General features: G+C 37.1%; 1 protein-coding gene and 1 pseudogene across 2 annotated transcripts in view; one reads left to right on the top strand and one right to left on the bottom strand.

Moving 5' to 3' along the window:
• Nucleotides 1-3453, bottom strand: part of LOC134380418 (large ribosomal subunit protein eL29-like) — an 88488-nt pseudogene extending 85035 nt beyond the window's left edge.
• A 1133-nt stretch (nucleotides 3454-4586) lies between these two features.
• Nucleotides 4587-23311, top strand: part of KMT2E (lysine methyltransferase 2E (inactive)) — a 92250-nt gene continuing 73525 nt past the window's right edge. For both annotated transcript variants that reach the window (XM_063098998.1, XM_063098999.1), the window contains exon 1: nucleotides 4587-4905. The gene's annotated coding sequence lies outside the window, so the exon portion shown is untranslated. The remainder of the gene's footprint in view (nucleotides 4906-23311) is intronic.

The following is a 23311-nucleotide window of genomic DNA, read 5'->3' as shown; positions in this document are numbered from 1 at the left end:
ATTTGAGACACAGACATCAATAAATATACTTTGGGAGGGATTTTTAAAAATAAAATACTTTTTGACAACAAGAGATGTTACATAGTCTCTAGGAATAAGTTTCTATATCACTTAATCCATTCAGACTGAAGTTGCATGAAACACTATTTATCCTATGCTGATAACCAACTCAGTTTATTAGAACTGGTACTATACAAAAGACAGTTGTTGACTGAAGGTATATTCTGTGTCTCAAAAAAAAAAAAAATGCTGTGTTGTTTGTGAAGTGCTTATAACAAAGGAGCTAACAAAAAACTCTACAGCCCAATTTTTTAATAAGAAATATGTACAAATGCAAGATAAACTATGCATTCTTCAGTGCTTACGGCAAACATAAGCACTGAAGGAAAATGACATACTTTTTCTTAAGGAAAGAATTAACACAAGTTCTAAACAGGACAAGCAGGGTTGACAAACCCATATAATCATTGGTTTATATACCACTGAAGTCTGTAGGTGAAAAAGTGAAAACGTCTTTTAGATTTGAGAAATGTGAATGCCCCAAAATACTCAGCCCGGTTTTTTTCTTCTTTTTCCCACCTTTTTGGGGACAGACTATCTCTGGCCCATTAGCTACCCTCTGCCTCACCCCTGAGCCTCCCTAACCTTTCAGAGGTCTAAAGTCTGGTGGTCAAAAGAGCTCTTTTGAAAAAGTTTGAAAACTGGTATCTTACTGTTTAGGCTGTTTGGTCTTTTAGTAAAGTGTTTATCAGTCTCTAAAGAAACTTGTATACCTGAAGGCTACAAAGTGTTAAGCATTGGGCTGGATCATCAATGTAAAAGAATGGCTCATCTTACTTGGGAGTAGGGATTTGGAAGAGTTTTAAGAGGCAAAGAAAAAGCTCAAGTTGTGCTATCTAGAAGTGGGAAGAGGCACTCCAGGTAGTGGGACAAAGGTATGAAATAGCACAGCACTCTTAAATGGTAAGCATTTTAGCACATCAGGGGATGTGCTATGTGAACCTAGTAAGATTACTGCAATTATTACAAGTAAGAGAATGATTTGAAAAAGGTAAAGGATTATTACTCAAATAACCTTTTTTTTTTAAAGAGTTGGCCATATGTCATTTTATTTTTACTTATTTATTTATTTTTTAATTTTATTTTGTCGATATATCAAATAACCTTTTTGAAAAGATGCGTGAGGAAAAATTTTTAGGATTCAGAATCAAGTACCAAGCTTAGTATTTTTATATGAGCTCAGGAAGCCTCTGGCCCCCTGTGATCCTTAACGTTGCATCTGCAGCTCTAAAGCTAGCAGAACTAAGATGGAGGTGAAAATTGGGAAGTCATTAGAAAATAATAGGCACAAACATACTGCCCAGGGGAAAACATAGAGGTATAATGCATGAAGGCAGTCAAAGAAAAATAAGTACAAGTAGTATTTAAAATGCCTAAGATCTCGAGAACTTAAATAAAATGCCATAGCTCAAAGTTCATAGATTTGGCAATTAGGAACAATGAGGGTATATGCTCATTAAAAATACAAAACAAAAAGATTTGTTTCCATTAGCTTGGGAAATGGCCTCTTTTCCTTATTAAGGCACAATGAAGCTAGGAACATTCTGAAAATTAACTTAAAGTCTACTGACTACATATTTAGCCCCTTTTCTGAGCAGTTACGAACGTTGCCATAGGGGGAAGGGAGGCATAACTTATACGTAACAAAATGACTCTTGAAGTTCGAGTTCTTATAGACAAAAATGCCCATTTTATATTCGGAGTGGGCCAAAAAAAGCTTTGAATGTTAAATTCTTTGTATTAAATATTTACAGTTCATTCACATTCCAGTTACTCAATAAATGAAAAAAGAAATCCACAAAAACTGTAAGAATGTTAAGGATACACAAATGAAAGAAAAATCCAATCCTGTTTTCAAACTACCAAGAACCTACTACAACTAAGGTGAAAGGAAACAGCATTACCTCGACCCCAGGTTAAACATCTTTTCAGGTTCATCAAGCATTTCCTCCTAGCACCAATTATGTATTCTGTCAAAAATCAAGCCAGAATTTAGTTGCAAATGTCTTTGTTAAACGACTCCCCACTCTCAACACCACCCAAGAGGAGAAGCCCTTTAAATTGTTACTAGTTTTTGGCTACTGTAACTAGTTTGGCCAATCGGGAATAACAAGAAAAAAACTTATAGTCTACCTTACTGAATCTGCCAAAATAGCCCTCAAGAAGTTTTGAACTGCTGGTGATTTTCACCTATCAAGGTTTCAAAAACTAAAGGTATAGTTCATACTACTACAAAAGTGCTTTAGAGAAGTAGGTTTTAATATTTCACAATGGTGTAGGAACCTAAATGAATAATATTTACTAGAAGTGCACAATTCTTTTATTTTTAAGAACCGTAAGAGGGTGACAGAAAGACAACATAGACTACAAGTATTGAAAACGCCTTTACAACTTCATACAGATTAAACTCTACAAACTTTTATTCTGTATTACTGATGCCTATATTTCAAAAGAAAAGCAAATCCCACTGATAAGATTACACATTCTTATAGGATGTACAGATAAAGAGGATACTAGAATAAAAAGAATAAAAAGTTTGAAAAGGGCCCTTAAATTTACAAGGCACAGTCCTTGGTTGCTTGTATCTTTCAGGAAATTAAAGTGTTCCTGGGTGTTGTAATTACACCTTTACAGTTGCTGCCAAACTTTGGGAATATTTTTCTATTTAGATCTAAAAAGCTTCTTAGAAAATAATCGATACTCCTTGAGGTCGTGCCTCCAAGGAGCTAGTTTGTCCTTGCTACGCATCCCAGGGGCCCTCAGGGACTCATGGTTGATTCCGATTTCCACATCAGGGACCTGACACCTTACGTAAGTATACTTTGCAAAGAGAAAGGCAGTTAAGAAAATAGGGCGCCAAACCTCCTCCTCCACCGACAGCGTCACACCCCATAAGGAGTATCTCTCCGGGGGCTTTTCCCCGGGAGCCGCAGCTGTTCTGCTGTATGGGGGAGGAGAAGCTCTTTCAAACAGTCATCGCTTCCTCTTCAGGCCGCCAACGCCGACCGCACCACAGTCTCCTCCGCCCGAGCTCTGTCCTCCACCCGCCCCCCTCCCGCCCCAGCCTGGGTCTGAGCCAAACCCCACAGGAATGCAGCCCGGTCACATGCGCTGCGGCGGCGGTGGACGTGCCTCTCCCCCCGCGCCCCAAGGAGACCCAGCGCCATCTTGCCCTGACGCAGTTACAAAAGTCACGGGAGAATAGTGTCTCCTCGTCCGCGCTAGCGCCCCAAAGTTTCGCAGAGGCCGAGCTGGGGCCCTCACCTCGCGCAGGGACAGGAGGAAATGGTCAGGGAAGAGCCTTGCGATTCCCTTCGCCACTGCTTGGGTCCCATATCCGCGCGGCAGCAACGATCACCATCGTCCCTTCTCCCTCTCTGCCTTTGCAACAGCCTCCCCCGACGGCTTTGGCCCCACCCGCTGCTGCAGCATGAGATCATCGCTAGCCAATCACGACGCGCCCGAGAGAACACATCAGGCGCCGATTGGCTGAGGAGACCGCCTCCGCCTCTCCCCACTCTGCTTCCCAAGCGTTCCGGGTCCCTGGGCGGCAAGACGGAAACCGCCATTTCGGGGAAAGCCCCCCAAAACATGAGCCGGAATCACTGTATCATTTTAGTGGGAAACGCTTGTTTTATTCTTTGTCCTCCCCCACTTTTTTCTCTGTCCCTCCCTCGTTTAATCACCGCCACATAAAGGAATTCCCGCTCCCCTCCCCGCACGGTGTCCCGCCGGCGGGGAAATCCTTCCCCGGGGTCAAGAGAAGTATAGGAGGCAGCGAAGGCAACTGCACCGACGGCAACGGCAGCTTTTTACCCCGATACACGGTGGCAAGGAGGCGGCGTTGGCGGTGGCTGCATTTTTCCTGCTGCTTCTCCCCAGACCTCATCCGTTTCTTGCTCCTCCATCGAGACGGAGCTGGACTCGCCAGCTCCGCTTTTATCCTGTGCCCGGAGCCTGCGCACTGGAGCCACCTCAGCCCCTAGTGGGCGTCGAGTGACACCCCAGCCGGTTCACCCTGCGCTGGAAGCCAGACTAGGGAGCGGGAGGGGGAGACGGGTCGGAGGTTGTTTAGGGGTGGGAGAAAGTGCATCGCTTTTGTATAGTGATAGGAAGAGGGGGGTCGTCCCCAGGCCCTACGGTCATCATCCTTCCACCCAGTAGTGGCATGCTCAAGCTCACCAATATACAGACTTGAGGGCTACTCGGGGAAAAGGGGTAAAGAACCAATCCCACCAAATACCGAAACTTCCCCAAACCTTCGGTGAACTGTTGATTGCGTCTGTTGTGAAAAAGACGGAGATTCTGGCCACCTCACTGCTTCCAGTTTAGTATTCTCGCGCCTCCGTGCAAAGGCAACAGCGGGCGGCAGCCCACAAGCAAAATGGCGGCGGGCAGCTTCGTCCCCTCCCCCTCTGCCCCTGCGGAGCGGGGCGGGCGAGCCCCGTGCACTTGCCGCCGCCGCCGCGGCCGCCGCCGCTGCCGCCGCGGCCGCCGCCGCCGTCGCCGCCATTTTCCCAGAGCGAGAGGCAGTGACACTGAGCGGGCGCAGGGGGCCGAGTTGGAGACCGTGTCTGAGTCCCGGAGCGGCAACACAGGCGGCATAGACCTCGGAGCAGCCTCGCCGTCGCCTCTGCGTTCCTGCTGACTGGGAGTCCCCTCCCCTACTGCTCGGTTCCTGGTGAAGAGCCTGCGCGCTGCTGTTTGGGGAGGGGGTGTGTGGAGCCGGGTCCTGTGTCCGCAGTGGCTGCTTTCGGGGGGTCGCCTGACCGCGGAGGTGTGGAGAGACTCCTTGGGGGTCGAGCATATAACGGGGTTCAGGTGTCTGGTGTGTGAACATCACAGGTCAGTGCCTGTCGTCTCCGTGGGAGTTCATGGGGTTTGCGGACTGGGGGGACTTGTGTTTCAAGGGGGTGGGGGCTTCTCATCTTCACCCTTCCTGGCCGGGGCGGGGAGGTCGACGTTGACGCTCAGATGTCTTTGCCCGGGCAAGACGTTGCTTGTTTAAATCGAATTTGTCCTTTCTCCTCCCTGTCCCTGGAAATGGAGCATTATGGCGGGTTTTAGGGTTGGGGAAGGGGAAACTGGCAGTTAAACCCCCTTGAGAGTGGGAGTTAGGGAGGGGGCGCACTCCTCATTGGCAGCGGGTTAGGGCCGCTTGGGTGAGAAGGGAGGCTGGTGACTGTTAGTAGGGTTTGTGTCGGAGTGGTCCCAGGAGCCGCCAGTTCTCCCTTTTCTCTAGCGCGTCTTGTTCAGGTGCTGAAAAGCCGTGTAGGCCCTGTTTTCTTCTTCTTCCATATCTTGGCTGGCAGTCTCGGATATAATGTTGTCGTAAATACGAAGGGGGTTAAAAGAACGCCCCGGGCATCTCTTTGTGGGAGAGAGAAGACAGCTCCTCATCCTCTCCGGGAGAGGGTAAACCCGCCCCTGAGGTGGTCACCCCAGTACCCAGCCTTCTGAGTCTCCTCCCCCACTTCTCTTGCATTACCGCCGTTCTTTACTGTGCCGGAGCCTTAGAATCCACAATATGGCTCATTTCAGAAAAGCTTATTTTGACCAAGGGATTGGCACAAACACTGGCAGCAGACACAGATGAGAAACAAACGGTACACTGTGCTAAACGGGGGAGGGGGAGAGAAAAACCAATCCAGACTGCCCTCTTCCACGGCCTCAGTTCCATATAGATCTGTCCTTGCTGGGCTCTGTCTTAAGAATGATACAATTCAAAGTCGAAAGGGAAATCACTAGAGTTAGCTCTAGAGTAAACCTTACCCTTTTTGCCTATTTTATTCCCTTTTTAGAGATGTGAATAACATAAGGTGTTTGGAGTTCTGGAGACCTTGGAGAGAATTAAATGAGATGCATTCAACTCTAGGCTGGAAACATCAATACCTAATTGGAAAATAGTCCGTTTCCCTCCCCTTAATTTCTGAGATGGGGTGTAAAAACTGAAATTTCCCTCTTTTGTCCTTTACAGATTCTAAAAATGGCGGCCCCAGGCTGATGTTGTGGTAATCTAATCAGCTCGGGTCCTCCACACCCCATGCAGTGCATTTGTCTGCAGCATATTACAGGCTTATTATGTTTACATGAAAAAACTGGGCTTTTTTTCTTCTCCAAGCCTTTTACAAAAATGTGTTGATTTTATTGCAAATTAAAGTGCTGTGTTTTAGTTGATTAATTTTATTGGTTTTTCCCGAGAGGCAAATAAAATGACACCACTTTTGAAAAAAGTAAAAACACTCAGGTAGCCTTGGAAATTGCAGTGGTGAGAATAGGTGCTGTTAAAAATTTTTTAAAATATATTTATGTACCAGTAATAGTTTTTGTTTGGTTAAATCCAACTATCTTTTATTCACTATGCCAAAGAAAATTAAAATGTTTAGTAAGTGTATAAGTTCAACCTATTTTGTATGATTGGATGTTTTAACCTAGAATAAAACATTTTCCATCTAACTCTTCACCAGTTTTGTGAATTTTGGTTTTTGTATTCTGTTTCAAATTATATTTTAGGGAGCTGTACAAACAACCCTAAACCTGTTACTTCACTGGGTATAGCGGTGCTGTTCTTCCTACTATTATATTTTGATCCATTTTTCCCATGTATTTAAGCTTTCCTTAAGAATTTTCAAAGTTGATTGTGTATTTGGTAAAGTGAAGCTCCATGCTTTGCTGCCTTTTAAAACTGTCTTGTAGCAATACTATCATCATTATGTAAGTAAAAAGAAAGGCTTTGATTTTTTTCCCCCCAGTCATGCTCATTCACCTATTATGGGATTGTGGAATTTAGTTTGTTTTAATTGACCTTAAATAAAAGCATTACCATAATAGGGTTTTGAATCCATTTTATGCTATTTTCAGAATTTATAGACTGAGACCAAAAGTTAAATGGTGTCAGGTGTCATTTAATTGTATTTTTTAAAGATTAAATAATTAGAATTCATTTCTGTAGTGAGATGTTGGTCTTTGGGGGCTGAACTAAGCCGTGAGATATGAGTGGGTCATTAATGGTATTTAATGACCATTCTGATTGTGGAGTAACTGAAAGATGAGTTCCTTTCAATCCAGTAATACTAAAAAGGTTGGAGAGTATACACCCTGTCATGATTCTCTTATTTCATCATAAATATTTTAGCGCGAAATTTACTTCATATGGTGAATATATGAACTAGGTTGATTACGTTCTATTCTACAAAGTAATTGTAGAAATAACTGGTTTAGGAATTTTCTACATACTATTGAGTTTCATCATGGAAAATTGAGCATACAAGCTTACTTAGAATCTTTGAAATTTTTTTATAAAATAAAATGTTTGTGGGTAGTGGGAGAGTTTGTATGGGGATTTGGGGTCAGTACTCATTTGTATTATGCTCTGAGTATATGAGTCCAGATCCTTCACTACTGTGTAGAGATCGTGCACTTATTTTATAGGCTAGGAGGATAAGATCTGTGATTCAGAAGGAGGTTGGTACTTTAAATGTACTACCCAAAGAACAAATCAGTGTACTCTTTAAAATTTGATATTTAGCCATACGAGGGAAAAACATAGTCTATGCCCGTGTTTTTCTTGATAGTGACCTTGGTCAGGTCTAGACACACAAAGCAATTGGACTTATTTGACTTCAAACAAAAAATATCAAGTTAGAAATTATAATAAAAACTGCCTTCTATCTACGGGTTTTCTTCATACTGACTTGCTTCATTGCTTTGTATTTTATTTGTTTCTTGTTTGTTTTGATTGATGTTTTGGTTCCTATAAAATGAGACTGGCCTTTTTTTTTTTTTTTTTTTAAGCATTGTACCTTATTTTAAATGGTTACTTTATAAATAACATGGCTATAAATGTTTTTTGTTTGTTTGTTTGTTTGTTTTGATCGACTGACTGTGTGTGTTTTAAGTTAGGATTGTCCAGGCAAATTTATTAAAAGGTTAGGGATAATTTTTGTTTCCAGAGAGTTTTGAAGCATTTGGTCCCTTGAGGAAAAACTGGTCAAATGGTCTTTGTTCTTAGAGTAGCTGAGTTTGAGGGATTAATTGTTTATCTGTTTAAGTGGATTTGTGGAAAACCTAATGTAACTGGAGAGTAAATTTTATTTTTAGAGACTGCATTTTGATCATACTTCCTTTTTGTTTTCAGTATAAAGCGTACCTTTGATCCCAATTTAAATTTAGAACCTTTACAGGTTTCCATTTCCCTTCAGCTCTATAGGACTCTGATAACTCTCCTACAATGTTGGATTGTCTGACTTCCTCACAGCTTCCAGCAGAGACTCTTGCTATATATACCACAGTAACCTTTAGGACTTTTAGGATCTAACAATGAGAAAGTAGAGAGAAAAGCCAATTAATAAATGAGAAATTTCTTCCCCTCAATACATACCTTAGTGGTCTTAGGGAAATTATAACTTGTTAAATTGGCTTCTTAATTTCTATGAATAATGTACTCATTTCATGCATCAGTCTCTTAAAGAAACCCATGGTTTTATTTTTAAAGGTGTATTATGTAAATCCTTACAGCTCTGCTTTTCTGGAAGTTACTACAGGGTCTTAAATGTGTACTACCATAGTGTATTTAAAATGTGTAAAACCAGCAGAACTTTGAAGAGCTATCCAAACTACTTAGGAAATACTACTAGCATGTGGTTTTCTTAAAGGACTCTACATTTATTTTAAAAATATTTTTATAATGTATAGTAGCTTTTATCTCTAAAGCATTTATTCTTAGCAGGTGATAGGTGCTCAGTAATTTGTTGAATTTTAATACGGTATTTACAAAAAATTTTCCTTTTAATATTAGGAAAAAAATAAAGCTGCTTCCAATATTTGTATGTTACAAAACAAACAGTAAATATGAGACACTCCAATGTTAAGCCCAGCTTAAAAGCTAGTAACATTCACAGCAATAGTTCAAATAGTATCCCTCTTGTTATTTTTCCAATCAACACAAAAAGTAATTTTACCATAAAATGATTTTATACTCAATATTAAAAAGTCTCATAGAATACAAGTATTTAATATATATTCTAACACATGACATTTAATATATATTCTAACACCATTCCCTGGTCATCCTGAATATTTGAGATATAAATGTGTTCCCTTAAACAAAAGCATTAAATTCAGCAAATAATTGAGCACTTACCATCTGCCAAGAATAAATCCTTTAGAAATAAAAGCTTTATTTCTTTTATATTTACAACAGTTGGAGAAGAGATGTAATTTCCTAGCAACTCTAGATTGCTTAATTTAGGGTTAATCTGAAGGAAGAAATATTCTTGGTCCTGAAGTTTATTATTGAGAAGGTAATATTGAGTAATCACACCTGTGTCATAGCCAACTTGATTGCAGTATTTAAGGTCTGAGCCTGTGGCAGAAAGTTACAATATGACAGGGGGATTGAGTTAGTTTTGGTTTGTGATATTTATAAGATAATTTTAAAATTAACATAGTTGTGTTGTCTAACATTTTATCTGAGATCAGAGAAGGTGTTTAATTTTTTTATTAATGTTGACTTTTGTTTTGAAAGGATATTTAAACATAATTTCTATTAAAAAAACTTTAAAACAGTTTATCCTGATTAATTATTTTAAACTTATTTGAGTTAACTAAGTTTAAAGATTAAATATGTTTTCCCATTTTTCTCACCGTATGGCCTAAGAAAAGGTCAAGCCTAGTGTGAGTGGTATTTAGCAAAAAGTGAGGGATGTGGTAAAAAGAATTAATAGTTGATTTCCTGACAATATTATGATTTTTCAAAGTTTCACATATAAGAAGAAGGTATGTGAGAAAGATACACTGGTCTAATATTTTTGTTTTCTTATTTCACAGACTAATAAATGTAACAGTTTCTTTTTTGAATTTACAGAGGGATGTCTTGAATTCCTTTTATCCTCATGCTTCATATATCATTTAATCATTTGAAAACCCATTTCCTCTTTAATGAAGTGGCAGAAGATGGGAAGATTCTTGATGTCACTAATTTGAATGGTTAGGACTGGGCTCCAATAGCCATAAATTGATGAGGGTATGATGAGGGTGTGAGGTCGATCTGTATGTAGTAGCTCTTATCCAGTAAATACGATTGTTCCATTTAGAGTATTTGCTTTTCTGCTTTAAAGGAAGCTGCTTAACTGATTGAATTGACACAGCCTTATTACAGTATTAAATTGCTAAGCCTCCACTGAAACAATATTTTTGAAACACAGACAAAAGATGAATTTGAGTAGTTATTATTTTTCTGGCACCAAGGATACCGTAAAGAGTTAAGACTGTCCCTGCCTTGGAGCTCAGAGTTTATTTCCACCTCTCAAAAGCCTGCTGTTTTAGGGTTTGTTTGGATATAAGGAACAGAAACCAGCTCTAGCTAGCTTAAGTAAAGGATTTGTTATAAGGCTATCGGGAAATCTCGCAGAATTTACTTGAAGAAAGTACAGATGGGCCTCACAGGAATTGGCAGGGTGTCAGAGAGCCACTGTTCTCCATTTTGATCTCTCTAATTAGCTGTGACTGGTTAAGGAGATGATGGTAGGGTGGGTATTTATGGTGTGTGTAGGGGAGTTTCTTGGGTGGAGAGCAAGAGAAAGACACCTCTAATTTGCCTGAAAACAATTGCCTTATTTCATGTACTTTGGAGGGCCTCCAAAACTACGTAATAGGTATATTAAATTGATGATTCCATTTTTTAATTTAAAAAATGCAAATATATGTACACCGTTTGAGGAATGCTCAAAAAAGCAGTGTTTTTGTTTTACCATTTTATTTTGAAATAATTTCAAACTTACAGAAAAGTTACGTGAGTAATACAAAGAACTCCCTTACACTCTTTGCCTAGATCTCCATATTTGTAACATTTTGCCACATTTGTTTTGTTAATCTCCTCATACATTTACATTTTTTTCCTGAACAATTGGAGCGTATACTGCATACATTATGCCCCTTTACAGTCCTTAATACTTAGGTATGCATTTCCTAAGAACAAGCACGGTTTCTTATGAAACCAGAGTAGTTGTCAAATTCAGGAAATTTGTCATTGATGTAATGCTAGTTGTTCCAGTTATAACCTTTATTAGCAATATTTTTTTTTCTTGGTACAGTACCCAATCCAAAATCACAGATAGCATTCAGCTTTCCTTTCTCTTTAGTCTCCTTTAATCTGGAACCGTTCCTTAGTCTTTGTCTTTCATGATATTGACAGGCTAGTTATTTATAGAGTGCCCCTCAATTTGAGTTTGTCTGAGGTTTCTTTATGATTCAGATTATACAGTTTTGGCTGGAATATTAGATAAGTATTTGTGTTTTTCTGTCATCTAGTGGCACATGATGTTTGTTTTCCCTTTACCAGTATGTTCATTTTGATTGCTTGGTTAAGGTATTGGTAGTTTATAGTTTTTGTTGTTGTTTTTGCCATTATTAATTAATTTGTCGGGAGACACTTTGAGATTGTATAAATATATTGTTCCCCATCAAACTTTCTTCTAGATTTAACATCTATTGAAGATTCTTGCCTAAATACATTTTTACTATGTTGGTTGCAAGTACACCAAGGTTTTCAACAGCGATTTGTTTCTGGGTAATTGGGATTGTGGGAATTTTGTTTCCTTGCTTTTCTCTTCCAGTTTTTCTGTAATGTATATGGGTCGCTTTTGTAATCACAACAAATAAAATAACTTTAAAGGAAGAAAAGTGTAGATATTTTAAATAGTGTATAGAGAGTATTCATGTACAGTTTCCCACACAAATGGGATTTAAAATAGTTTCCTGGATGCTGGTCTGATTTGAAATTCATAGCACAGACATTGAGTCTTTAGATTGTTGAAGTAGTTTTTAATAAACAATGTGGTTCCAGTTCCTCATTTCGTCTTTAGAAATATTGCTAAATGAGTCTTTGAGTCTTGAGTTTCAGTGGCATGAAGGTACTTCAGAAAGTTAATGGAAAGATTCCTATTACCTTTTAATACTATTCTTCTGCAAACTTATTGAAGTACTTTAGTACTGTTTAGGTTTATGATTTGCTATTAATGCTAGCAGTGTAATTTGAAAACTTTTTTTTTTTTTAAAGATGACCAGTAAGGGGATCTTAATCCTTGACTTGGTGTTGTCGGCACTACGCTCTCGCAAGTGAGTTAACTGGCCATCCCTATACAGGGATCTGAACCCGTGGCCTTGGTGTTATCAGTACCACACTCTCCCAAGTGAGCCACAGGCTGGCCCTTGAAAACATTTATTTTAATTGTGATATTCCCCTTCTCCATTTGAAAAAAAAAAAAATCCTTCAAGCAGTTTTTTTGAAGTAAAATATATTCCTATGAAATCACTGAGATTTTTTTTACATATATGCTAATTAATACTTTTTAAAAAGGAGTTGGTGAGATGGTACATTTAATACAGCAGAGTATGAAACATTTGTAACTCTAGGGTAAAACCATGTATGATTTTTGGAACCTTGTAATTAAAGAAATGCATACTTGTTGAAAAGTTTAGAAGGACAAGAAAGGAAAAAAATGGAAAAACACTTATTTAGATTTTCATTACATTTTAATAATACTCATCAATCTGGCATATTTCCTTTCAGTGATAGCAAATTGTTGGTAATGAATTTGGATGATAATTTGAATGTTATACTGATTCAGGCATTGACTAACTTACTGAGTGAAAATTATTAATTTCTTTGGAAATTTTCAGTGAGAACGAGAAAAGAAAGTTTTGAGGCATGTGAATAAGTACTTATAAACTGCAGATTATATTCCCTAAAACTAAAATTTCCTCCTGAGAAAATTAAGATAATCGTATTTCACAACAGTGAGGATTAGTGAAATGAAACAGTGGTTACTTAGCATTCTGTAGGTGCTTTAATAAATTCATTTGAATTGACTATTTCCAAGTATGTCTTAAGAAATGAGTGAAAGTTCAGTTTGTAGTACTGCCAAATCTTATATCAGTGTTTAGATAAAGTATATGGTAGAAAGTGCAAAAACATGCCCCATGATAAGCTAGAGGATTTTCTTTTCGGCCAGAATGCCCATCCTGAACATGTGAAGTAGCACCCTATGGACTGAAATTAAGAAACTATAGTTAGAATTGATTTGTGAGATTTTGTAGTTAAATATTTCTCACTGTGGCTCAGGACCTTATGTATCAATTACATGGAGTGCTTATTAAAATGAACATTCCTGGGCCTCATTCCAGAACTACATAATCCCATCATTAGAATGGGGCCTTGAATCTGCATTTTAATACCAATTCCAGCTGATTTTTGCTATGGTCTAGCTCTTTGCTTTAATTTTACAAGGAGACTGATCCCCAGAGTGGTTAAATAATTTTTCCAAAGTCATATAGTTAGTGGTTGATCAAGGGTTAAAATTTAGGCCCTGATGCTTGGTGATTTATACTTTTCAAAGAAATCATGCCGGACATTGCTCTTTAGAAGGCAGGCCATTATTGGGCCGACCCCCGTGGCTCACTCGGGAGAGTGCGGCGCTGGGAGTACAGCAGCGCTCCTGCCGCGGGTTCAGATCCTATACAGGGATGGCCGGTTCGCTCACTGGCTGAGCGCGGTCACAAAAAAGGACAAAAAAAAAAAAAAAAGATAATAAAAAAAAAAGAAGGCAGGCCATTATTTTTGGAGTCTCTGAATGAGGGAATACTGGTCTTTGTGCTGTGTCCTGTGGTAGACTCTCTGTTAATTGCTTCTGTACATCCCAACTCAAGATGATCGGTTATTTCCAGGACCCATGTGTTATTTGGATAAGGGTCTTGGATTAAAATTATGGCAGTACAAATTGAGGTCAAGTTGTGGTGAGCCTGAATACCAGGAGAAAAGTATGTGTTTATTGGAGAGCTACTGAAAATTTTGTTTTGGGGAATGACATAATGGGACATGCTTATTTATCCTTCCAGTTCTTAAGCACATATTACTTTCATAATCTTATTAGAAGAACTCAAAACAGTACTTCTTTAGAGACAGTATTGCATAAGGCTTAAGAATAGAGACTCTAGAACCATACCACTTTGGTTTGATTGCGCTCAAACCAAGTTGTAACGCTGTATAACCTTGGGCAAGTTATTTATCTTTTTGTGCCTTAGTTTCTTGGTCTGCAAAATGGAGATGATAATACAGCCTATTTTATAGGGTTGTTATGGGAATTTAATAAGTTAATATGTACAAAATTCTTAGTAAGCTCTACAGCTATTTCTGCTATAGTTCTTTCTAGAAAAAAGTGAGCCTCTGATTCCCATCTTTAAGGTCTTTTATATGCTGAGCTGATTCCTATATATAGTTTATGTATTTTTCCTGAAGTGTTTTATGTAGCTACTGCAGAAGCTTCCTTAATCTTTATTTAACCAATAAAGATTAATATTCTTTAAATTAATAATCTGCAGGATTAATATTCTTTCTTTTAAAAATACTAATTTCCATGCATGTCGAATGAAACTGTGGTGCTTCCACCAGTTGAGTTGAATGCTCATGAGTCATATGTTTGTTCCCAAATTGGCTAATCCCATTGTACTTGTATTGTGTTTATATTATTTAATTAAGTATTACATAAACCAATGATAAATGAGTATGAAGAGAGAACTGTTGTTTCAATGAAAACTAAGTTAAGAGCTTTGGAAAACTTTGATAAAGACTAATTCATTGCTGAAAAAAAATTGTTGTCAGTTGAGATATGGGAAAGATAACTGAAAGATTATGAGGAAAAATAAAAATCTAGAAGGATGTCTGCATTCAGATTACTCCACATATACCTAAGTGCTTTTTTTTTTTTTTTTTTTTACCTTGAGATACATTAAAACCAAAAACTATAGACAATGCATTATCAATATGGTTTATACAGGGAAGAGAACCCAGAGTCCAGTCAGGAAAGCCATCCTCAAAGAATACATGTTGGCTTGACACCAAAAACTTGATAATGATATTTTAAATTAAAAATAAAATGTGTAAGATATGTTATTTTTTTATGATTCTCCATGTTAACTGACTCACAAAATTCTAGTTTCTATTGTATATGTTAACAGACTCACAAAATTATAGTTTCCAATCTGGGAATCAGATTTCTTTATTTAATCCAAAAAGGGATGAATTCTACTGTATTCTGTATCTTTATTTTTTTATCTGATATCTTGGAAATCTAAAATGCTATCATAGAATATAACTCTAGTTCGTCCAGTGGGGTTTATAGGACCCTGCCTGATGAAATGACAGATTACAAGTGCTTCTGGAATTTAACAGATTAAGTATGTCTTATCAAGATCTGATAACCTTTGTTATCTTGTGAGAATTAAATTGTACTGTTCTTAAGAGCCTTTTGAACTCTGATTGTACAAACTAAATTGATTTAGTGGCAAATAGTTGAATGCCCTCTGTGTAAAAGACTCGTTGTACCTACTAATTTTGGCTTATTGATCTTGCACATACTTCCCAACAGAAGTAACTGATGATTGTGTTGGCTAATATCACTGAGGTCAATCTGTGTGGTTTTTCAAATTTCGGCCTGTAATTGGTGTATTGTAACCTACTTGCTGTATATTAGTGTTAACCTATAAAACTGTTTAACTGCTTGATCCTTGAATTCCAAGTTAAAATTGGCAGATCTTATGGAAATGGTATGTTTGTGCCAAAAGACAAATATTCTTTTATTATGTAATTAGTCTGAGAACTGAGAAACTATGATATTTATCATTTAAAACTGACCTACAGTGGTGGTGGAAGTTGTATTTAAAAGGAGATTCTGCTTGCATTGCCTAAAATATCACTTATAGCAGTTTAAAATGTATGCTTTTTACCTCTTAAATAATTCATTAAGGATTTGGGGGTAAATTTCTTTCTCCATGTTCAAATGGCTTTTATAAAAGCTCAGCACATATGGGTTATTTTCCATTTACATGGAATCTCTTCACAGAAAGGTCTTTTTACAGTGAAGCCAGAAAGTGGGTATAGCATGTCTCATAGCAAATGTACTGGTCCCTTATAACACTCATTGTATCTACCAGTCTCAATCTTCATATTTTATTTTTCCCTTTATTATAAAATTTCTCAGTTATTGTATGCCTTGTTCAACAGGCTACTCTAAAAGTTAATAAAATTGCATATCTGACAATCACTGGTCACATTTGACATATTTTGGTCCCTTACTGATTTTATAGGTTGTTAAATAGTTAGAAATTAATCTGCTCTTACTTTAGTTTTAAGATTTTTATAGTAAGTATTTTAAATGAATCTGGAATATTAAGACAACTTTACAGATACTTAGAGTAATAGTGTTGCTGTTCTGTGAAAGTGGCCAACAGTATTGTGATTGGAATTGATTAAATTATCTGTGTTGAATAATATAATCTTCATATCTTTGCTTCTAAGAGGCAAGACAACTAACATTAATAAATATCTGAAGTGTATATACATGTTTTATTTACTCTGCACAGGAACTTTGCAAGGTAGATATTTTACCCATTTTTCGTTAGAGGCCTAGAGAGACTGAGACATTTCTTAGGCTTAAATAGATAGCTAAAGAGTGGCTGATCAAGATGAATATGAATTAAAGTCTTTGAAAATCTTTGTAGCTTTCTGTTGATCTTTTTTTCTTTTCTTTTTTTTTTTTTAATAAAGTTTTTATTTTTTTGTCTTTTCCATGACCGGCACTCAGCCAGTGAGTGCACCGGCCATTCCTATATAGGATCCGAACTCGCGGCGGGAGCGTCGCTGCGCTCCCAGCGCTGCACTCTCCCGAGTGCGCCACGGGCTCGGCCCTCTGTTGATCTTGATAAAGGACTAATTCTCGACAAGGTAATGAGGAGAAGCAACTCATTCATCAAAGGCAGTTACTGAAGAAAACTACTTTCAAATACCCTTGATTATACTGGATTGCCTGAGCTCATTTCAAGCAACTTAATTTTGTTCATTGCTGATTCCTAAGCACCTAGAACAGTATGCAAAACATATTCTGTGCTCAGTAAATATGTTAAGTGAATGAATGTGAGTTGATTTTATTATATTTTGAAATAATAGAATAGTTGAAGGTGATGGAGGCCATGGAGACTGAGGAAGAATTAATCTTAAAACACTGGAGAGGCACAGAAGATGAAGTGACTGAATATAGTAGGAGACCAGAGGAAAGAAGGATTAAAAAGAGAACTGAGAGACTGGGGTACTAATAAAAAAAATGGAATGGAAGAAGGTGTGTGGCAAAGAAAGTTTCAGTTTGAAGATTTGTTTGATTTTTGAGGTGATGGCAGATAATCTATTTGAGTAGATGTACAAATATATCCTATAGATGGCTAGGAATAGGAAATCAAGTGGGAATGAATGGCTGAATCCAGGATTGATGGGAGACTAATAATGGGGAGGACTGACCCTTGGGGGACAACTACATTAATAACGTTCTTCAGTGGCAGGTTTTGTTTTTGTTTTTAAAGATATGTTCATGTTCATCTACAAGGAGGAGGAGAGATTGAATGTGTTAAAGAGAAGGAAATTGTGGTTTAATGAAGAATGACTTAGGTGGGTATTTTAGCCACCAAATGCCAGGCTTTGAGAGCTAATATATAAATATCTCAAATTTTGCTGTGGGGTGAAGTAGATGGAAGGTATACACATAACAGCTGTTTTGCAATGATATGTGTCAAAATGTAAACCAATGGTTAAAAATATAAGTAATACATTCTTTAGGAGATTAAAAAGAGATTAATGTGGAACAGGTTTTATAGCTGGAACAGTCTTTTGAGATAACCTAGTTAAATTTTTGTTTACAGCTAAGGAGACAGCCCTCAGGAGGTTGATCTACTAATATCTCTAAGCTGGTTTAGTGGCACAGATGTCTAAATTGGAAATTTGGGAAGGCTTCTGTGAAGCATTGGTACTCAAATAGTCCTTGAAGGTTTATTAAGATTTTCGTTGGGTGGAAAGGAAGGAAAATTAAAGGAAAATGACTTCAGAAAATTTGAAGGGGAATGAGCAAGACTGTGCCAGAAGTAGCATAAAGACTGGCATAATCAAAGGATTTGTATATTGATTATTACTGTGGAACAAGGTAACCATGATAAAATACCAAGGTTAGGAGCTTTACTGTAATTACTGTGAACTATACTTTTTTGAACAGAGCAAAGTTAGACTTGATCTTAGCCAAAAGGCCGAGAAGCGATCACAGAGCAAAGTTAGGAAACTAGTGGCCTTAGAAAAGGACAATATGTATTCTGTCCAATGTTGTAAGCAGTAGTTATAAATAAAGCACTGGAGTGAATGCCTTTTTTTAAAAAAATCATTCAGGCTATAAGCCAGACTTACTAAATCACAATCTCTAGGGTGAGGCCAAAGTATCTGTCATTTTCTACTCTCATCTCCAGGTATATAAAAAGTGGATCTTAGTTTGGGAACCACTGATTTAGATTCCAAGTTAGAATAGGGAGAGAAACCACTTAGAAAATTACTCTTATTGCACAGGTCTGAGATAATAAAATGTAGACAGTAGGATCGGAAAATTTTGCTTAAATGCTATTAATTAGATTTGATGTACATTGTTTTTAGAGAAGGCAAGAAAAAGTGACTAAAGTTCTCTAGTCTGAAGGAAACAGATTCAAAATAGTAATGGGTGGCATAGTAACCCTGGAGAGTAAGGACATTGTTTTACTTGAGATTAAAGAACAAGAGAATAGAATTATTGCCAACTATGTTTCAATCAAAAAGTATGACCTTACCTGGTGGTAGTCTTATTTAAAGGCTAAAAAAGTAATAATGAACAAGCCTACTAGTCTATATAGGTTGAGTGAATAAAAGATAAATGTGTTTTCAGGCTTGTTGTTATTGTTTAATTTTTAATTACAACAGCTTTAACACTTACTTTTTGGAAGAGTATTTTTTTCTTTTCTGCCCTTTGAACAAGTAGAATATACCAGTGAAGTGAGATTTTCATGTCACATTTTGAGTATTTTCTTTCTTTCTTAATTTCTTTTCTCTTTCCATTTAATAGAGATTGGGTGTTTTTTTGTTTGTTTGTTTTCTTTTTAAATAGTTCCAGTTTGAAGAAGTAGCCCAGAGGTGTTTTTATTTTGCTTTTTGAATGCAGAGCTGGAGTTTTTTGGTAAACGTCTAAATCTAAGATAAGATTCATTGGGATTTAGAAGTCTTTAAATTTGGTTATATTAAGATTTAGGATTAGAGAGCAACACAGTAAATTGCATCTGGTAGGTTTTTTTCTCTCATAATCTTTTTCTCTGCATTTATCATTTAGCAGAGTATGTATTCCAATGACATGCATTCTCAAACAGTTCTAACAGAGGAAAAATAGTATAGGAATGTCAAGATATTTCGAAATATTGACTAAAATCCTAAAGTGTTTCTGAAACAAAGGTTATCCTGGGAGTCTTGGATATAGGAAGGCAAGGGGAAGAAATGGTTTGTAAATGTTAGTAGGCTTAGTGGTGTGGTCAGTATTTTCTTTTAGCCAGAGATTTTCAATCTGTTCTCGAGGAAGCCTTATGCTTTCCATGGAACTTAACAGGTAGGTGGGAGGATGTGCGGCCTGGACATTCCCCCACTACCTTTTTTAACCAGAGACATAGCAAATGTGAGGTACAAATGCTTACTATAACCATTGGCAGACATCACCAATCATTTGTGGCATTCTCCCGTTATATCTGGCCTGGCCTCCTTAACACAGCACTTCAAGTTGACTTAGCAATTATTGGAGAAAGCATGGGAGATTAAAACTATTTTTCGTCCTTGAATCAAAATAGATGCTTAGATTTCTGTGTAAGATTTCATCTGTAGGGAAGTTGCTACCAATGTTCAAAAATAGTTTGAGCTTTAATGTCTTTTTTTAATTATTAAAATTTAGATTTGAGTTAATTAGACATTTGAACGTTGTCGTAAGAAATAATACAGAGAGATTCTGTGTATCCTTTACCCAATTTCCGTCAATGGTAACGTCTTGCAAAATTGTAGTACAATGTCATGAACAGAATATTGACATTGATACAATCTATCCATTTTATTCAGACTTCCCCGGTTTTACTTGTACTCCTCTGTGTGTATTTAGTTCTATGTGTTTTTTACCCCCTGTGTAAGGTACCTGTATCCACCACCACAGTTAAAATGCAGAACAGTGCCATCATCACAAGGATCCTTGGTATTACCCTTATATAACCATACCCACCTCTCTCTTCCCCCCACTAATCTCTTGTCCATCTCTGTAATTTATCATTTTAAGAATGTTATATAAATGGAATTACATAGTATGTGACCTTTGGGGATTGGCTTTTCTTCACTTAGAATAATTCCCTTGAGGTTCATGCAAGTTGCATATATCAATAACTCATTCTTTTATATTGCTGAGTAGTTTTCCATTATGTTATTTTGTAGTGTTATTTTTGTTAGTGTTATTTTCACCTTTCATAGCTACCACATAGAACATGCAGCTTCACTTTTCCTTTTAAATCTGCAGAACACATTGTCTCTCACTTTTTTGTTAACTTTTCTAACTCTGTTTTCTCCTATCTCAAATCCCTAACTTCCCTAAGACTACTGGGAGCACAGTTTAAAAATTACTCATGTAGATAACAATTACATTTCCTTTTATTTTTTTAACTGAAGGAATTTTTATAACCCATTGAACTATGTGGTGGTGTGCTTTGCAGCACTCACTCAATAATTTTCATGCATAAAATAAGATTTTAAAGAATTTGGGGAGATGGTTATTCTTAAGTTTGAAAATTCTTCTCTGTATATTGAGCAGTCCATTTTAAGGTATATAGTACCTTTGGCTATTTTTTCTTTTTGGTGGCTGGCCCCTGCGGGGATCCGAACCGTTGACTTTGGTGTTATGAGGCCATTATCTAACCAGCTGAGCTACCTGGCCAACTCTGGTTCTTTCTTTAAGATGTCTCATCACAGCCAAACCTATTTCACAGAGATTTTATAAAAGGGCTTTCAGGGTCCACATGGCCTAGTTTTGTGCATTTGTGTGTGTGTGTGTGTGTGTGTGTGTGTGTGTGGTCCACATGGCCTAGTTTTGTGCATTTGTGTGTGTGTGTGTGTGTGTGTGTGTGTGTGTGTGTGTGGTCCACATGGCCTAGTTTTGTGCATTTGTGTGTGTGTGTGTGTGTGGTCCACATGGCCTAGTTTTGTGCATTTGTGTGTGTGTGTGTGTGTGTGTGTTCCACATGGCCTAGTTTTGTGCATTTGTGTGTGTGTGTGTGTGTGTGTCATTATCCTGTACAAAAATTTCAGTTTAAGAAAATAATTGAAATGTATGTTTGGAGTTTGTAATAAAGGGGCTTGCTTGGCTGTTGACTTCTTAAACGAAACTTCTAACATGTTCTCTGAGTTTGCAGTCCAACACAGAAGCATCCTTTACTGACATAAATGGATTCTGTAATAGATCAGAAACTTTTGTTAATTTATTTGACTTTTACAAGAATAATAGCTGGGAATTATTCTCCAATATTCATTTTTTAAGGAGTTTTCCTAAGTGTTTAATTCACAGAAATTTTACGTTATAATAATAGCCAACACTTAACTGAGTGTCACACACAATCCCTGAACAATTCAGAAATATATTCTATGATTGTTCTCACAGATGAGGAAACTAAGTCTTAAAGAGAGTAAGGAACCATTATTAATAAGTGGCAGAGTGGGTAATAACAATTGGTTGGAATTGTACTAAATATGATACAGTGAAACTGTGAAAGTCTCTTATAGAACCAGAAAATGTGATTTTGAATATTAAATTTTGTGTATAGGTTTTAGTTTTTCAAGTAGATCTACCAACCAAAACCCTAACAAGAAGATTTTTCTAAATAGAATTTTATCTGCTATAAAAGTATTATAGTGTAAGTTGAATTGGTTAACTTGTTAGTAGGAACCAAATGGTTATTAGAGACTCAAATTAAAATGTAACCAGTCGGTCCTTATTTTGTAAAAGGTGGTCTTTGCGTAACAGATAATTTTCTGTAAGGAAGTGAGTATACTCTTGTGCATACATTTGTTATCTCAGACTTGGAGCATGGGTCCCCTAACTTATGGGTTGCCTTCTATTCTTTAGTGAGGCATGTGTTTTTTTCCTGAAAATAATGGAGAGTTTTATTTTCTTTATCCTTTGATTATGTGCATTGTAGTTTCCCTGAAGTATTTTAAACACAAATTGTAGACTTTGAGCCTGTGCTTCTCTACTTCTGTGGTGTTTTAATGCATTTCGTGGAATAGATGTAAGTTTGTTAACTAGATCAGGTTGGGGGGTGGAGCGAGGTGGGTTTTGTTACTGTGCTTTCTTTTAATGTGCCAGAGTAAATGCAGTCCAGATATTCTGGAGTGAGGCCTTTATGTATTTATTTAATATTTCTTTTTGAGAGAGGCAGCTATCAAATTTTCCCCCTTAAGTGTAAATTCTAGATTATTTTACTAGTCATCTGGCAAATTTTAATTCCAGGCAAACTAATTAATAGGCTCTGGAATCAGACCACTAGGGTTCAAATCCTGAATTGGCTGTATATTGATTATGAACTTTGGACAAGTTTAACCTCTCTGTCTCATCTTTAAAATGGGGATAATATGTGTACCTATACCATAGGCTTGTTGTGAGGATTTAGCGTTGTAAGCACTCAGTATTTGCTGTCATCATTATTACTTGGGAGGTTTGAGTATCAGTCAGATAAGTGCTTATGGAATACTATCTGGTGCTAATATTAACCCAATTGGAGAAATACATTCTCATTCTGTTATCGAATTATATTGTATAGTTTTTTAGAATCTGATATTTATTGTATTATTTTAATTACCAGGAATAATCTGCTAATATACTTGTGATTATAAGATTTAAACTGTAAAATCATCAACTTAACCAACCTCCATTTATAGTTGAAACCCAAATTGGTGAAATGACAAGCCCAAGATTTCATAGGCAGTAACTTGGAATAAATCTTGATCAACCAGTATTCTGTTTATTATACCTTAGTCAACTGCTATAAACATTCATTTAAGATTTTTTTGTTGTTGTTGAACTCGGGCAGTTTAATTTGTAATTAGTAAGGAAATCACAGGTACTTGGTCCTTCACAATTTCTTCCAAGTTTCTTTATTTCCATTAGTAATTAAGCCAAAAATTCACCTGCCGAGTTTCTTAATGATACACATCCAAAATATGAACCTTAATTTAATTTTAAATATTTATTGAGCACTGAGTAAGGTGCTCATAAAGGACAGAAAGATAATGGATGGCCCTTTCCTCAAAGACATTGTTAGGAAAAAAATGGGCACTTTTATTTGT

Source organism: Cynocephalus volans, chromosome 6 (genome assembly GCF_027409185.1).
Source record: "Cynocephalus volans isolate mCynVol1 chromosome 6, mCynVol1.pri, whole genome shotgun sequence".
NCBI lineage: Eukaryota > Metazoa > Chordata > Mammalia > Dermoptera > Cynocephalidae > Cynocephalus > Cynocephalus volans.
This window is presented reverse-complemented; position numbering and strand designations above follow the sequence as displayed.